We start from the raw sequence: 15,635 nt of genomic DNA, 5'->3' as shown, positions 1-15,635 counted from the left end.
TTTATAACAATAGAGAAGAGGCAGCTGAGACTGCAGCCTTAGAAAAACAGAAAAGAAAAGCATCACTATGGCAGCCACCCTGGCAGCCCCAGCCAAGGGCCTGCAGAAGAAAGGGCAGAAAGGCCATTTTAAAGTAGACAAAGACCAGTGTGCCTACTGTAAGGAAAAAGGCCACTGGAAACGGGACTGTCCCAACCGAAAGCAGGAGGAGGGTCTGGTGTTTCCCCCAGCCCCTGGGATCCTCAGTCTGGCGGGTTTGGATACTGAATGAGCAGAACTGGGCTCAATGAAACTTGGCCCCCATGAGCCCACGGTCCGAGCCAGAGTGGGGGGCCAACCACTGACTTTCATGATAGACACTGGAGCAGAGCATTCGGTAGTCACTGCCCCCATGGCTCCGCCATCAGGTGGAGAAGTTTCCATCGTAGGAGCCACAGGGCAGCCCAGTGAGCCAAAGAAATTCTGTCAAGCCCGAACAATCGAGCTGGGAGGGCACCAGGTCTGCCATGAATTCCTCTACCTACCTGAATGCCCTGTGCCCCTCCTAGGCAGAGACTTGTTAAGTAAGCTTTTGGCCCAGGTAGCCTTTCACCCCTTCGGACAAGCCACACTCGAATTAGGTGGTGTGAGTTTGGTGGCCCTCATTATGCCCCAGGAGGAAGAATACCGGATCTATGAAGAAGATAGAAGCCTAGGCAGCCAAGATTCTCTCATGGAGGAATTTCCCGATGTATGGGCAGAGGGAAACCCGCCAGGACTTGCCACCGGCTGAAGCCCGGTGATCATAGATTTAAAACCGGGGGCACAGCCCCGCTGCCTCAAACAATACCATATATCTAAAGAGGCCTGGCTAGGCATATCAGGGGTAATAAATAAGTACCTGTCTGAAGGAATATTGGTTCCCTGTCAATCACAATGGAACACGCCGCTCCTCCCCGTGAAAAAGCCAGATGGGTCTGGGTACTGCCCAGTTACAAGACCTCAGGGCTGTTAATGAGGTCGCCCTGACTCTGCATCCAATGGTGCCTAATCCCTACACGCTATTGAGCCAACTGCCCCGACCACCTCGCATTTTACCTGCCTAGGCTTAAAGGACACTTTCTTTTGCATACCTCTGGCCCCCCATAAGTCAGCCAATATTTGCATTTGAATGGGAAGACCCCCACACGGGCACCAAGACCCAATTGACCTGGACCCCGCTGCCTCAGGGGTTCAAGAACTCCCCCACTATATTCAGTGAAGCGTTAGCCCGGGACCTGAAGCCCTTCTCAGAGCAGCATCCTGGGCTTGTTTTGCTCCAGTGTGTGGACGATTTGCTGTTGGCAGGGCCAGGGAGTTACAAGTGCTGGGAAGGGACACGGGCCGTGCTCTGGCTCCTGGCATCCAAAGGCTACCAGATATCCAAAAGGAAGGCCCAGATTTGCCAAAAGGAAGTTTGGTACCTGGGTTTCTGAATAAGCCAGGGGCAGAGGACTTTGGGAACCTAGAGGAGGGCTGTGATCAATCAACAATCCAGCCCACTGACTAGAAGACAACTCTGGGAATTCTTAGGAGCTGCAGGGTTTTGTCGAATATGGATCCCAGGGTACTCGGAAATAGCAAAGCCACTATATCAAGCCCTTAAAGGGGCAGAGACTGCTTTGTTTAATTGGGGAATGGAGCAACAGGGCACTTTTGAGAAAATAAAATAACTCCTGGTTAGCACCCCAGCCCTCGGCTTACCCAACCCCAATAAGCCTTTCTCCCTTTACATCCATGAAAAGGAGAAAGTAGCCTTAGGAGTCCTGACTCAAGAAGTCGGACCGTGACAACGCCCAGTAGCCTACCTCTCTAAGCAACTGGATAACGTGGCAGCTGGATGGCCACCCTGCTTGCGGGCCATAGCAGCCACTATTTCCCTCCTCCAAGAAGCTGACAAACTCACCCTGGGGCAAGAAATTAGCTTATATGTGCCACACGCTGTACACAGCCTCCTTGAAGGGCAGGGACATCAGTGGCTATCCAACCCCAGGCTTACCCAGTACCAGGAGATGCTGCAGGAAAACCCCTGAGTACATCTAAAAGCGGTGCAAAAAATCAATCCAGCCACCTTCTTACCTGTAGAAACAAGGGAATCCAACCATGACTGAGATCACGGATCAGATATATGCCAGCCGGCCAGATTTAAGAGACCAGCCATTGGCTCAGGGGGACCTCAACCTGTACACAAATGGGAGCAGCACCATAACTGAGAAGGGGGAGAGGATTGCCGGGTACGCAGTAACTACAAAAGACCAGATCCTTGAAGCGGAGCCTCTGCCCTCCGGGTGGTCAGCACAAAGGGCAGAACTTTATGCCCTCAATCGAGCCCTGGAACTAAGCAAGGGAAAAAGGGTCAACATATACACTGACTCCAAGTATGCTTTTGCCGCCTTCCACATACATGGGGCCATCTATAGAGAAAGAGGACTACTAACTGCTAAAGGGAAAGAAATAAAAAACAAAACCAAAATCCTCCAACTCCTGGAGGCCGTATGGAGTCCAGCTCAGGTAGCAGTAATGCACTGCCGGGGACACACTAAGGGCAACACAGAGGAGGAAGTAGGGAACTGGCTCGAGGATCAGGTTGCAAAAGCTGCTGCTAAGAGACAAGACTCTCCAAAAACTATAGTGGGCCCTTTGATCAGCTGTCCCTTAAAAATCCAGGACTATCAGCTGGCTGAAGAACAATGGGCCAGGCAGACTCGGGCATCATCAGAGGGCCTGCAGAGGCTCTCTGACAGACGAATTTATGTGCCCCAGAGTCAGGCGGCGCAGGTAGTCCAGAATTGTCACACCCTGACCCATGTAGGAAAAACAGCCCTAGAAAACCTGCTCTGGAGGTATCTATACATACCCAACCTCGCTGCACTATGTGCCAACGTTGCAGCCAGGTGTGTAACTTGCGCCAAGAACGATGCAGCAGGAAACAATCGGGTCCTGCCAGGAATACAGTACCGGGGAACTCAGCCCCTGGACGACCTGCAGGTGGATTTCACTGAAGTCAAACCAAGCTGAGGATATAAGTACTTGCTTGTCCTCATATGCACCTTCTCAGGATGAGTCGAAGCTTTCCCCACCAGGACTGAAAGGGCCAGAGAGGTAGGCAGAGTTCTACTAAGAGAAATAATTCCCCGACACGGACTACCCCAAGCCTAGGAAGTGACAACGGACCAGCTTTTATTTCTCAGGTGGTGCAGGATTTAGCAAAACTGTTAAATATAAGGTGGAAGTTGCACACTGCATACCAGCCTCAAAGCTCAGGGAAAGTGGAAAGAATGAATAGAACACTGAAAGAAACTTTGGCAAAATTCTGCCAAGAGGCCGGGCTGCCCTGGACAGACTTGTTGCCAATAGCCCTGCTCCGAGTACGAAGTACCCCAAATCAGGCAGGGTATACCCCCTATGAGTTAGTATATGGAAGGCCCACTCCCATGGTAAGGATAATGGGACCTAGCAACTTACCAGTAGAAGGGGAATAGGACAAAGAAGGTACTTAGAACAGCTAGGAAAGGGCTTAGATTAGATAGGAGAAGCCCAATTAGGGTTCGAACCTAAACCCCGAGGGGGGCCAGCACACCCACATTGTCCAGGACAGTATGTATGGGTAAAAGATTGGAAAAAGGAGCCTCTCCAACCTGTGTGGACGGGCCCTCACTTGGTACTTTTAACTACCTGTATTGCCCTAAAGGTCGCAGGAATCACACCGTGGATCCACCATTCTCGGGTGAAAGCAGCCGCTGAGCCAGAAGGACCAGGAGAAGAAACTGCCAAGCAGCGGGTTCCAGCCTTGGAACTACAGTGACGGAAAGAGACTTTAGGAGCCCAGGACATCTGGGAGGTTACAGCCCAACACCAGGATTATGGACAAATGCCCAGCTGAGTTCCTAGCCTCTATGACCTTGGTGGCAGGAATCTTCGGGATAAGACTAGTCTCTGTGACTCTTAAAGACTGGGGACTCAAAATTCTCTCCTAGCCGCCTCATACTTTTGCGTGGTTTTCATTTTCGTATACCTAATCTGTTTCATTTAGTAAAATAAATATGAGTAAGATACTAGAAATATTACTATACACTCAAGTGTTGACAGGAATAGCTTTAGAAGAAGCCTGTATGTGGAAATTTTACACTAAGGAAACTTACACCCAAGATAATAATGCCATCACCCACACAGTAGGAGTTGAGAAATGGTGGGGAAACACTAGCGAAGTGAAGCTAAAAATCAGAACCTCAGAATTACAGAGTGTGAAAGAATGGATAGAAAGGGGTTACTATTTCCCCATGATATGTTTGTTGACAGATCAGCCCCACGACTACTGCTATTAGTGGCCAGAAAAGTATGGAGGTTGCCCATATTATCAATGTAATCTCCAGACCTGGAATTCTCGGTATGATTATACTTTGACAATCAAAAACCCAGCCGCTGACTTCTGGAAAACAGGAGTAAAAGGGAAGATTTATGCTGAAAGTTATCATACTTGGCCAGTGGGGGATATGTTTATCTACAAAACCCTGGAAACACAGAACCCCAATCTAGATAATATCTACCAAGTCCATTCGGTCATAGAAAACCAGGAAAAAGCTCTATCTAAGGAATTAGATAATCAAAGACAAATAGGGCCTTTTTCCTGGCTAAAACTAATACAGCAAGGGGCGCAGCTACTTAATCTGACCAGTCCAGGCAATTACAATGACTGTTTCTTATGTGCATATCTTAACAGGCCACCACTGACTGCGGTTCCACTTCGACAACCCCTCACTGTTTCCAGAGCCCAGACCCCAGTACCCTTTTCTCTCCAAGGTGTTCCTCTATTCCAGGACTCATCCATTGGAGCGCCGGAATGCTATGGACCACCTAGTTCCTGCAATCAGACGCTGCCACCCTCCGGACCCATCACCAGCCCGCCTGGAACTTTCTTTTGGTGTAACGGGACTCTCTACCGGTCGGTAAACCATAGTACCCCAGTCCCTTGCTATCTCGTGGCCTTAGCCCCCCAGCTCATCTTATATGAACCGGGCGAGCTGAGTACCCTGCTTGCCCAAGAACATCAGAAGCGAGCAGTTCTCCCCGTGATGGTCGGGTTAGGTTTCACCACTTCAGTCATCGGAACAGGACTGGGGAGTTCAGGACTAGCAGTCAGCCTCCAATCCACCACGGAGCTCTGGGAAGAGTTAAATCAGGCCATGGAGGCCTCTGCACTATCCATGGCCTCACTGCAGAGGCAAATAACTTCTCTAGCTCGGGTAGCCCAACAAAACCGGCGGGCATTAGACCTACTTACCGAGGAAAAGGTGGGAACTTGTCTTTTCCTCCAGGAAGAATGCTGTTACTACATCAACGAAAGTGAAATAGTAGAAGAAAACATTACCAAACTAAAAGATATTCGCCGGAGATTAGGGGCCATCGGCTCCCCCAACGAAAACCACTCCTGGTGGCAGTCAGTCCTTTTCCCTATTTTAGCCCCTATTTTAGGCCCTCTTGTCATCCTTTTTCTTGCATTAACTACAGGACCCTGTTTACTCTGCACAGTAGCGCAACAGGTGGAAGCAACAGTGACCCGACGAGCCGCCGCAAAGATCCTTTCTCTCCAGAGACACCACTACCGGAGATTACAGCCAACTCAAAGGGAGGGTGAATATGCGGACTACCACACGGATGCTAGAACAGACACCAGTGCTGTTTAGCATCAAAGGGGGGAGTGCGGCAGAAAAAGAAAACCCCTATAATAAGCTTCTGTGCTCTGCAGCTTCCACAAATTCCTCCTGCGCTTTGTTCCTTTGTTTCCCATATAAGGTAGCTAGACCTACCTTCTGCATTTAGCTTCTGTAACCTTGCTTCACCATGTAGGTAGGAAGCCCGGGGCTTTTAAAACCCTGGGAGGTCAGAGTTCGGGGCTCAGAATTTGGGGTTTCTCCTCTGAGCCCACGCATGTAATAAAGGATCCTGCTCTACCATCTCTCCCGCGTGTGAGTTATTTTCCTCAACATTTTTACTTCAAACATTTTGGACAACCAGATTGTTTCTCATTCCACAGTCACCAGATAGAACTAAGTGTGTGGTTTTTTGTTTGTTTTTTGTAGAAATGACTGATTCTAAGTCTGTGATAAAAAATGTGTTACAAGATGAGGCTGGACACTCATAAAGAAATCTTGGCAGTGGTGGGGGGGGGCAGTTCTAAATAGGAGGACACATCTGAAAAGTTTGGGAGCCAAACAGAACAGTTTGGACATACATAGAAATATGAAAGATGTTTTTTCAAATCCCTGAATTTATAATGACATTCAAAAATAAAAATTGATCACCCACCTTTGGAGAATGCTAAGGAACAAACTCATATTGAAACTGGTAAATGACAAAAAAGATTTAAATATATAAGCTGCCCCACTGTATAAACTGTACTGCAGGGTAATACAATAGTTAATGAGGAAAAGTTGTCTCTATAGGAATATTCTAGCTAATAAGTAAAGAAATGATAGAATTAGAACATCACCATTTTAAATACTCTTAATGAAATAATGAATAGGCAATACTAACCCATGGCTGTTAACATAATGAAGTAAAAAGGGATTGGACTTTATATGACTCCTGATGGAAGTATATGTAATCAAAATCAAAGCTGAATCTGACCAAGTCCCTAGTTCTAACAACCAATTAATTTAAAAAATACAGAAGACAGAGGAAAGGTTAACCTTAGAGGTATACAATAAGCAAAGAATGTGGAAAACTCTACAGGACAAATGACCTAGTTTTTTTAACAAATAAGTCATAAAGTAGCACAAAGGATGGGAGGGAGGAATTGAAAATATATTTTTATAAGGTTCTTTGTAACTAGGCATGAAGTAGCATAATATCATTCAAAAGTAGACTATGATAAATCACTAAAAACATTAGAAAAGGAGGTACAATTAATTACCCAATGGAGATAAAATACCACCATAAAAAAAACACTCCATTAACCCAAAAGCAGGCTGAAAAACTAAGGAAAGGGAACAAAAAAATTAGACGGAATAAACAGGAAACTAAGAAACTGGTAGATTAAAAAACCCAGCCATACCAATAATTACATAAAATGCAATGGTGTGAACACCCAAGTAAGGGCATAGATTTTTCAGACTGGACACAAAAGCAATATCCAACCCTAAGATGTGTGAAGACATAACAATCTAAATACATTTGCACCTAACAACAGAGCTCCAAAAAGTGAAGTAGCAACTTATAGAACTGAAAGTAGAATAGACAAATCCACAACTATAATAAAAAAACAAATGCAACACTCCTCTCTCAGTAATTGATAAAGTTATTATATAGACAACCAGTATAGATACAGAAAATAATGGACAATGGCATCAAACAACTTGAGTTAATTGACATTTCCAGAACGTTTCAACCAACAAAAGCAGAATACATATTTTTTCAAGTGCACATGAAACATTCACCAAGATACATGCTAGGCCATAAAACAAATTTTAAAAATGAAAAGTATATTTTCTCACTGTAAGAAATTCACCTAGAAATCAATAACAAAAATATCAGGACATCCTCAAACATTAAGAAATTAACAACGTACTTCTAAATAACCCACAGGTCAAAGACAAAGTCACAAGAGAACTAGAACATATATTGAACTGAATAAAATTGAAAACACAAGAACTGATAATTTGCAGGATGCAGCTAAAGCAATGCTTGAAGATAAATCTATAATACTGAATTCTTATCTTAGAAAAAAAGGACTCAAATCAATGATTCAGCTACCACCTTAATAGAAAAAGAGAAGCAGCTTTAACAGAAAGATGCGGAAGGAAGAACATAGTAAGCATTAAGTCAATAAAGTTGAAAACAGAAAAAAAAATGAAGAAAATCAATAAAACCAAAAGCTAGTTTTTGGAAAAGATCAATAAGATTGATAAACCTCTAGGAAGACTAACCAAGACAAAAAAGAGAAGATGTATATTACCAATATTGGAAATGAAAGAGAAGACATCACATTAGATCCCAGAAGCATTAAAAGGATAATGAAAGAATATTTTATGCCAATGAACTCAACAACTTAAATAACATAGACAAACTCTTTGAAAAAAACAGCTGTGAAAGTTCACTCAAAACAAAATGGATAACCTCAATATTCCTGTATCTATTAAAGGAGTTGATCCACGGATTAAAACCTTCCACGGAGTAAACCACAGGCCCGGATGACTTCGCTAGGTAATTCTATCGAACATGTAAGGAACAAATAATATCAATTCTGTACAAGCCCTTCCAGAAAACAGAATAGGGGGGAACTCTCTTACCACTTCAGTGTAGGAAGCCAGTATTATCCTGATACAAATACCAGGCAAAAATATTACAGAAAAAGAAAACCACAGAACAATATCCTCATGATACAAACGTGTCTCACCAAAATCTTAGCAGATTGATCCAGCAGTGCACAAATTTCAAGGGGTTAAAATATGATATAATATGATACAATCTCTAGGGTTTGTTTCGAAATAATCTATACGATGGTGGCGATGGAGAATGGGAGGGGTTAGAAATGAGACAAAATTGAGCACAGGTTGATATCTGTCAAAGTGAGGTTTGCTACACTCTTCGTCTTAGTTTCATGTATGTTTAGCCATTTCCACCTAATAATAGGCTTAACATAAAGTTTTAAAATGCTGTTCTCCTAATATGTGCCGAAGAGGTTCATTTCATTAAATAACAACACTAAGCCTGCTGAGCTACAGATCATTTTCCCTCAATTTTGAAAGGAAGCTATTGAGTTCTAAGCTCCAAACACATGCCCTCCCTCCCATTTTGATGAAATACCTTAAAGCCTTTACATTGTAAGGTTTCTTTTACATCGTGATGATAAATTAAGGCTTACTTTCTCAATGATAACCTCCTTTTGTTCTCATCCCAGGAAAATCATTCTGTGTTGTTTGTTTGGTTCTTCGGTTGGTTGGTCTGTGTGTTTGTTTTGTTTTATAATACTCACTAGGTTCCGGGTACTCTGCAAAGTTGCAGAGGTACAAAGTTGAAAATAAAATAAAGAGTATCTTTCTTTTTAGTGTCTATTCTGCAACAACTATTCTGATGCCTATCGTTTCATTGGGAGATACTATCATTTTCACTTTGTAAATGAGAAAGCGGGCAGTACCTTGATTTGGGGTCTCACCTATGTATCATTGTTTACACAGCTCATTTCTAAGGATAGGTAGGACGCCAGAGAATTTTGCTGGTTTTTTTTTTTTTTTTTTTTGGTTTGGTTTTTTCCACCCCAGGGGTCAGCAGGATTGTTTCAGGAAAAGGCCAGTTGATCAATATTTTAAGCTTTGCAGGCCATGTGTCACAGAGCTTTCTTTTGTTTTGTGTATCCCTTTAAACACAAAGAACAGTCTTTGCTCTCAAGCTTAAAAAAAGAGATCCATGGGTCACAGTTTGCCAACCCCTGCACTAAACTATCATATGTTTTATTTTAACTTCTTTATCTCATTTAAATTGAAATCATTCAAAGACTATACGGCACCAGTAAGGATTAATCCTGACCGAAGGCAAATCACAAATATGTTACATGTTTGACATCTGATCACTGCTCTTCCCTAGAAGTTTACTAGTGGACGGAGAATCTTAGAAGCAAATCAATATCAAGTACCTCAGGTACCTGTAGGTCTGACCTACAGAGAGTGATTTTTGCAATTGTTTTGCCCACATATGAATGTGCTTATCTTAATTCTAAGACAATATTCATTCTAGGACTGCAACAACAGATTAAAAAAAAAAAAAAAACAGCTCAAGATAATAAAACATGTTTGTCTTCACAAGGGAGCTAGGAAGTTAAGAATCAGTATTTCTTTATTCAGCCACTCTTGAAACACAGAACTAAATCAAGGTTATTCTTAAGCCTTTTCTACTGAGCTGATCACATCAAAGTAAAACACGTTCTCAGTTAAACAGATGCTACAAAATAAAATGTGAAGTTTCCCTTATTGCCCCCCTCCACCATGATCTTCTGTCCTGGTCGCTCACAGTCCTCAGGGGGGCTCATTCGTTCTTAGGGGAACTTGGATTGCTTAGCAGGGGTACAGAAAGAAAGGAATAGTGTTCAGGTCTTTAGTTTCTAAGTCAATTTTAAAATTCATAGCAGAGACAGCAGTCTTAGGACCAAAGCATTTTATTTTTAAGAGCCAGGCTTCCTGCAGAGAACAATTGGAGAATCCAAAGTGGTAAGACCTGAAATAAACAGAACCTAAAGTTTATGCCATAAGCAAGTGGTTGAAAGAGAAAAGGATACAGAGCAATGTAGGTGAGGATTGCCTGAGTTGCAGGGGGTAAGAGAAATGGAGGACCAGCTAGCAAGGGGGACAGTGGAAAGGCCAGGAGGGCTCTTGGAGAGAAGGAATCCACTTTGCAAGAACTGCAATCTCTTCCACCATAGACACAGCCTTTTCAACACTGATGAGCATGAGCCCAGGCCGGCAGCAGGCAGCGCACCACCCTGTAAGTGTGCCAAGAACAGCTCAGTGTGCACCTTCATTTGACAGTGGCCTACAGGTCCCTTGTTGATCATCCATCAAAAACAATGTCCTACCCCGATCAGCGTGGCTCAGTTGGTTGGGTATCATTCTGCAAAGCGAAAGCTTGTTGTTTCAGTCCCCAGTCAGGACACATGCCTGGGATGAGGGTTCAGTCTCGCTTTGGGTCACATGCAAGAAGCAAGCAATTGATGTTTCTCTCTCACATCAATGTTTCTTTCCCTTTCTTTCTCCCCTCTTTCTCCCTCCCTTCCCCTCTCTCTAAAAATAAATAAATATAATCTTTAAAAAATGCCCATGCTTCAATATGTAAATAGTTGCCTCTTTTTTTCATGTACTAGAAAATACGGGCTTATGATAGTTTCTTTAACCTGAATTAGAGGGCATTTAAGTTACTTTCTGACTTTGGTTATTACAAATAATGATGCAATGAATAACTTAGGATGTAAAATTACCACATTTCTACCTATAGAATAAATCCTTAGAATTGTGATTTTTAAAAAAAAATAATGCCCATGGAAGCCCAGAGAGTAGGCTCAGCTCAGTTCAAAAACCAAGGTGGGATGGACTGGAGCCAGCTTAGGACCCCCCACCTCACTCGCTCACATGCACTGCTCTCCCGTATCTCCAGCAAAGGCAGCGTTACAGCCCTAACTCCAGGTGCCGTGAGATACCTGAGGTTCAGAGAGCGTTACCCACACAAGGACGCCCTGCAAGCAAATGACAAAGTTGGGCTTCAAGCCCAGGCTGGTCCTGCTCCAAAGCTACTGTTCTTAAATGTAGCATTATACGGCCTCCCAAAATTCAGTTTGGACCTAAATTTTTATGATGCTTTTTTTTAAAAATGAAAGTCCATCTGCCTCGATCAGCATAAGAGCAAGAAGAAATGTTTTCTGGGCTCCCAATGACACGCCCACCCATACTCCCTTATAAGTGTCATCTCGCCGAATCCCCACAACCACCTGCAAAGGAAAGAGTGTTGGAGAGACGAGTTGGGTGCTCAGACAGATTAATTAACTTAACCAAGGTCACACACCTAGTAAGCAGCAGAGTCCAGAATCACGCAGAGACCTGGCTGGCATCCAAGATGCTGTGTTTTTCACTACAGCAAATTGGCAAACAAACATGTCCACAGAATTTATTAAAACGAATTGCCTTGTGTTTTTAAATTTGTCATTTATTTCATACAAAATAAACTGTCTACTCAAACACATTTCTTGCCATTACCCTCCAATTTTCTGACCTGAAGCTAAATATAAATTTAATTTTGTTCTGCTTACAATACTGATCTTTTACAAATAACTTGTCTTATTAAATTAGATTCCTGACCTTATGTATTTACTTACACTAAATTCCCAGCACAGGATTCAGATATATAAATAATGGGAGAAGAAAGAAAGTAAAAAGGAAGCAAGTTGGAGCAAGAAGAAAAAAGTAAATATTTGGAATTAGAAATAAAATGGATTAAAAATATCTGCTCAGAATACATACACTTCAAAAAAATAATGTCTTAGGATTTCACAATAAATTTGTAGTACCTTTTTGTAAGTGAACTCCTCTACACTATCTTTTATGTTCAATACCAGGTAGCTTCAGCCCCGACAGACTTAACTCAGTATTGTTCATTTCAAGACCAAGTTCAACTACCTCTAGGAATTTGCCTATTGCAGGCGAATCAGCCTTCAACAGCTCCTCCAAGTGGCCACACATCCAAAACACTGTCAAATTTTCCAGGTGAGGTTCAGTTTTGTTCAATGGACCTGAAAGTTAATTTTTTAAGGAATGCTTGTTGGAATTACCAACAATTACTCCTTTGTTAAATAGCAACTTATTTTTGATAAAGGAATCTTTCCTCTTTAGCAATGATTACGTGTTATGAATACACTGTTAATGAACTATCACACTTCTTAAAGATTCACTAGTTTCTTAGTAAATATTTTACTCATAAAGTTAAAGTTATTTTACTCATAAAATATTTACCAGAGTAACGAATGCCATGCCTCTGGCATGGTCAGGCAGAAAGAACCTAAATGTTTCTCCAGGACAAAATGAAACACATTTCCTCTATCTGAATTGGTTCAATCTACTTAACTAGATCCTCACAAAACCCTGTAGTGTTACTAATCGAGTGCCAGTAACAGAAAGCAGCATTCACTCTGACAAACCCACTAAGCAAACCACTTATCTCTCTGGACTTTAAATCACCACCCCCACCCTCAGCCTCGGGCTATCTGCCCTTGACCTTTTGGATGACTTTGCCTAGGTCAATACCAAAGAAAGTTGCGTGTTCAATTTCAATGCATCCTTTTTCACTGTCGGTGACTTCATTTCAGCTCCTGTGCCACCTCTCCCTCCCCGTGCATCTGCCTCACCCTCAGCCTGTGGGTTCTGTTCCCAGATATAATTTACATCCTAACACCATGCTAATCCCACAGAGGCCATGGGTGTCTGTCAGTACAAGTTTAGGCAGCTATGTCTCACGGAGCATTGAGATGTTTATGGGGACCGTTAAAAACTGAAGTGTTTATTAGAAGTCACAAACACAGGTCGACTCAAAGACCACAGTGTTTTGTAAATCACCACTAATGTGAGAAGCTGATGGAAATCAACATACAGTGTGTACTGTATTTTTAGCGTGGCATTCAGAGGCCACCTCCATTGCCACTTTTGAAGTAGAAAAGGGACACACCACTCTAATGCTAAATGTGGATCAAATGCAGCTTGCCCAAATCCCCCTTTATTCGTTCATTCAGTTCCTCCCAAGACTGACCCTTCGCTAGATGCCCCAGTCCCATCGTGGGTTCTGGGGCTACACAGACAAGAGGTGCTACACTTCTCCTCAGGAAGTCAAACGACAGTGGAGACAGCCATATGAACCAACAATGGTCACATGTGTGATAAGCATTTAAAAATTACAGTTGCCTAACCCAGACTGTGGGACTGGGCTGGGCAGGGGGAGGAAACAAGGCAGAGGTTTTGTTACAGGATGCAGCCAAGAGGGAGGACCCCAAATAGGCACTTGAAATGGAGTCCAGAACTCAAGGTATCCAGGAGATTTTAAGATGTCTTCACCTCTTCCCCCACAGGTGTGACTTGGGGGAAGGGGCACACAGAGCAAGAATATGCAGGGCAGCTTTGCAGCTAATCCATGGCATGGTCATTTAACATATCTATAGCCTTTGGCTGGTCACTTAGATATGTTAAATAGCTGTGGCCATGCTCTGACCTAGGGGAATGGAAGTAACTACCCCACCAGGACGTAACTAGAGGACAGGTCCCCCGAGTTACAGCACCTGCGTGGAAGCTTGGAGATGATTGGCTCCATGACATGAGGCCACACCTGCCCAGACTCATGATGGCAGTCCAGTAAAGCTGGAAAAGATAGCAGATTGAGGGCAAGTGTGCCCGAGTGTGGGAGGAGTAGGAAATGGGGCTACAGAGGAAGATTGGCGTGGGGATTTAAACCCGGACACAGCAGCCATTGAGACAGAGAACCACGCAACTTTAGCAGAGTGGGGACTCCTGCCGCCCTGTGAGAGAGAATCACCATGCAGCTTTAGCAGAGAACCACCACTTGGCTTTGGTAGAGTGGCGACCCGCCCCCCCCCCCCACCCCTTGCAGCCATTGTGCAGAGGGAGAACCATGCAGCTTTAGCAGAGTGGGGACTCCCATGGCCCTGGGAGAGAGGACCACATGCCTTTGCCAGAATGGGGATCCCTGCAGCTTTAGAAGGGGGAACCACCACCTGGTTTTAGCAGAGATCCCGGCGACACAGCTAAGGGTGCCGGGAACCCAGGGAGGTCTCCCAGTCGAGATAGAGTGCTAACTGGGAATAACCAGAGGACTGCCTGAGCCATGGACTTCTATTTGCTTTCCTGAAATACGGTACTCTAAACTGGGCAAAGGGGGAAGGAAGGACTGTGTGTGTGGGTGCTTTAAGGGACTTTGGGATTTTGATGAAGACATTAGGTCACTACTTTAAGTCTGTATAGCATTAAATAAACATTTCCTTTCCTTTTCACGAATCTTTGGCATTGAGAGACGTCTTTCCTCTGGCGGTGGACATAACAAACCTGGGGGCTTTTTTCTCAATAATAGTATATCGTCCCAGGCCCCTCTTGTTTGTTCTGTAACAGTTTCAGAGAAATGCTTTCCAAAAGAAAAGGCATGTGAGCTTAATCTCTACCACAAAGTGGCTGAGAGATAAGGGAAGGTGTGAGAGGGATGAGAGGAGGAAGGATGGGGAAGATGGGAGGATGGGAAGGCCGGTAACTACTGTATTTTGTCTTTAACTCCAAGTGTTTTATTTTTATACCTTCATTACAAGGAATTCTGCAAGCAGGGGAGTAGACAGCGGTCATGTGCGATCACTTCTGATTTCTTGCAGAGAGCTGCAGCTGCTGTTACACACATTCTCGGCCCCAGCAGCTGAAGCCAAGGTTCCACGGGTCCATCCTCCAGGTACAGCCCCTCATCACCCCCCTACATCGGTAAATCATGCTGGTGATCCCCAGGCCAACCTGGACTGTGGAAGCTGACCATCACTCAGATCTGGAGGATTCTAAAGTGGGACTAGGGGGGCCCTGGAATCTTATTCTTACAGGAGTCACCTGCAGAAGAACAGTGTATTCTGGGTTACAAAGTACAAAACTCCAGGTAAATTTTGGCCACACCTTTTTAGGGACAAAAATCAACATCACCTCTATTTCTTTTCAAAAAAAATCATAATTCAGAACCTACTTCCAGACTTCACCAAATTCAAGTTCTTCTTCAGTTTGATACATGCCTTCAACTCCTGAGTCCATTATCCCAGAAACCCATTACACAATGGGCCCAAGTGGAAAGGTTTTTCCCAAGCTGGAAAGTTGTCTTCTCTGATCGATTTGCTAAGTTTGAAATCTTCCCATTTCTGTTTGACACTGCTCTTGCAGACAACAAACCAGAAGACAATTCTATCTGGGTGAATCAAATGCTTGGGTTTATTAAACATTGTGGAGGCTGCTATAGAATGGAAATTCACAGATTAGCTCCCGATGCTGATGTCGTCAGCCCTGAGTCCCAAGAGCAGGGTAAATACCCAGTGTAGGTTCCCATCACCCCTGCTC

The 15,635-nt window shown here is 43.8% G+C and overlaps 1 long non-coding RNA gene across 1 annotated transcript; it reads left to right on the top strand.

The window, feature by feature from the left end:
- Positions 1-3,589: 3,589 nt before the first annotated feature.
- LOC118501846 lies at positions 3,590-13,809 on the top strand. The gene is made up of 3 exons (XR_004904509.1): positions 3,590-3,658; positions 7,610-7,614; positions 13,799-13,809. It is a non-coding gene; the product is annotated as an uncharacterized LOC118501846 (long non-coding RNA).
- The last annotated feature ends 1,826 nt before the right edge of the window (positions 13,810-15,635 follow it).

The sequence above is a fragment of the Phyllostomus discolor genome, chromosome 7, assembly GCF_004126475.2.
Source record: "Phyllostomus discolor isolate MPI-MPIP mPhyDis1 chromosome 7, mPhyDis1.pri.v3, whole genome shotgun sequence".
Taxonomy (NCBI): Eukaryota; Metazoa; Chordata; class Mammalia; order Chiroptera; family Phyllostomidae; genus Phyllostomus; species Phyllostomus discolor.
This window is presented reverse-complemented; position numbering and strand designations above follow the sequence as displayed.